A 2,897-nucleotide genomic window follows, 5' to 3' on the forward strand; every position below is an offset into this window, starting at 1 on the left:
TGCGTTGTATTTCAGTATTTTGTGTTTTCCTGGGAGATTTTCTTATCAGTATTCTCTGTAAGTTTTTGTACTACTGGAATACAATGGAAGGCTCATTATGAAAGAAGAAAACATAGGATCATAATTTAAGTATAAAATGGGGGTACAGCTGAGAAGGAGTTTACAAAAGTGAGATTTTATTTCACAGTGCTACCCACCACTTTACAAAGGTAACAAGAAAAACCATGAAAAATAAGATCTCTGCTACCTGCTGACAGTGAGAGGGCCCAGGGGAGTAGCACGGAGCTGTGTCCAGGGAGGGTCAGCTGGGGGTTAGGGACAGGTTCTGCACCAGAGGGTGGTGGGCATGGAACAGGCTGCACAGGGCTGTGGGCACGGCCCCAAGCTGCTGTAGTTCAAGGAGTGTTTGGACCGTGCTCACAGACATTGGGTTTGAATTTTTGGGTGGTCCAGGAGCTGATGATCCTTGTGAGTCTCTATCAACTCAGGATATTCTATGATTCTATGAAGTCTGAAGAGTTGTCATTTTTCTCTTTCATTGTTACAATGACAGTTCACAGAAAATATATGTTAGGTTAGGACAGGTACAGTTTCAGACATTAGGATCTGTTCTTTTACATATTGTCCAAATAAAGCAGTGAACTCTTTGTCCTCTTCTGGCTGCAGCTATATTAATCAACAAGTTTACTATCCCACCACTGCTTATCACTTCTATCCTTCTGACAGTTTTCTTTTTCTCTGGCTTGCAATGTCATCTGCTTGTGTGATCATTTTCTAGGTATTTATGGTCAAGTGCCAGATTTTTAAATCTTTTTTATCATAGCTTCTTTGGCTGAGACAGGTTAGAGGGATAGAAATAAGAGTGAGTCAGATTTCTGATTGTAGAGGTGGACTTTGGAAAAACCATGAGTCAAGTTGGTACAATTACCTCTTGAGCTGGCATAGCTGCAGCTGGCAAACATTGCCACCTTTGTTTTGATAGTAAAAGAAGGGTAGGATGCTGCTGTATGACTGCATCTTCTGCTCTGTTATAGAAGCACTGTGAAGACTCAGAGTTGCCACCTCATCCCCCAGCTTGTGCATAATGAAAGATGTTTCAGCATTCTGAGGGCTTTGAGTTATTTTACCATCTGAAGAACGTTTGCTTCCACTGTACTTTGTTAAAGAAATATAAAATTGAGTAGAGGAGAGACATAGATATTTTTCTAGGATGCGATAACAGTAATGTTCTTGCATGTCTTGTTCTTTTCTACTGCGTAAGAAGTCAGCATTTTCTATTCAGGTAACATATGCATATCAAAAAGAGCTAACTCACAATCACAACTAACCTCTGTTTTGATATCATTTTGCAGAATTAATAGTGTTTACCACAGGTTTCAAGCGGCTAAAGAGACTGGACTTTCACTCCTGTCGTTTGGAGATTTCATCTTTCACATATGTGCATGGCCAGACTTCTCTTGGGCAATTCCATCAAACATGGTCTCTTTTACTTACAACATATTTGAGGTTTATCCATAACTTCTATATGTTCATCTTGCTATTTGTACCACTGCTATCATGTTTACAGCATACTTTTAAAAAGATTGCTTTGCAATATTGATGTTCAAAGGTTAATTGCTATTTGAATGTCTATTAGTTCATGTAGTGGGAAAATTTTTGTTTTATTGTTCAATTGTATTTGCCTCTAATATAGGATGTGGCTGAACGGCAGCAAGAATGCAAAGAGAAACTGCAGGAAATATGTGATATGCTTACACAGACTGAAAATCGACTCATTGGACAGCAAGAGTCTCTTGTTATTGGAGACAGCAAGGCTGAGCTAGAACTATACCAGACCAAACAGGAGGTGTGTGCAATTCTAGTTATGCATATAAAAGAAAGATGAGTGCAGAAGAGAATGACTAGGCTCCTTTGTTGAATAACAAGACAATCGTGAGAGGAGAGTGACATAGATTTGTCTAACCTACCAAAGGTAAAGCCTTAATGGTGTGCCTTTAAACTGCTGCCCGTAAATATGCTCCAGTATGAACCAATGGGAGGTAAGAAGCTTGGAAGACACTAGAATAGGGTGTGTGTACTAGATATTTCAAGAAGCATTCAGGTGGCAGTATGAAATCTGTTATATGAATCTTAAGATTTTTTTTTTCTGTCAAATGTGATGAGATTACACTTTATCATGCTAAAATAATGTAACAAGGTTTTTAACTACTATCATGGAGTGTTTACATCCTCTTAAAGTATTTTGAGGAATTAAATGCAAGGCTTTGGTTACAGTTCTGTTTTTTCTAGCAATACTTTCAATCTCCTAGATGTTTTATGTAACAGAGTCCTTTCAGTTTGTTTGCTTTCCTATAAAGACCTTGGCTTTTAGCAATATCTTGTTATCTTTTCCTCTGACTTGAGTGACACTAAATCTGATTTTGATAGTTTTAAGACAGAAGGACTTGACATTTTTTTTCATCCTCCTTCTCCTAGTAGTGGTTTTCAGTAATTACAGGATAGAGCTCCAAATCAAGATTAGTAAAGATTGAAATTTTCTGATTCATCTTGCCTTGCCTTACTTATCTTCAAAGTAACGCACCTAGTTTGTATAAGATGGAAAAACATAGACACCTCGGGGCACCTGTTAACTTTGCTTAACTGTCTGAAGAAATTAGAGCCTAAATGGGTGTATTCTTGGGAGAGAAGAAATATATAGCATCTTTTTTTTTTTTCTTCTTAAATAAATATCAATATTGTGATTGTCTAACAGTCTAATATTCAGACTTCTGAATAGGAGTGTAAGCAATCTGAGTTCCAAATTGCAGGTTTCTTTCTCTCTTCCTTCCCTCCTTCCTTCCTTCCTTCCTTCCTTCCTTCCTTCCTTCCTTCCTTCCTTCCTTCCTTCCTTCCTTCCT

Source organism: Meleagris gallopavo, chromosome 2, assembly GCF_000146605.3.
Source record: "Meleagris gallopavo isolate NT-WF06-2002-E0010 breed Aviagen turkey brand Nicholas breeding stock chromosome 2, Turkey_5.1, whole genome shotgun sequence".
Classification (NCBI taxonomy): Eukaryota; Metazoa; Chordata; class Aves; order Galliformes; family Phasianidae; genus Meleagris; species Meleagris gallopavo.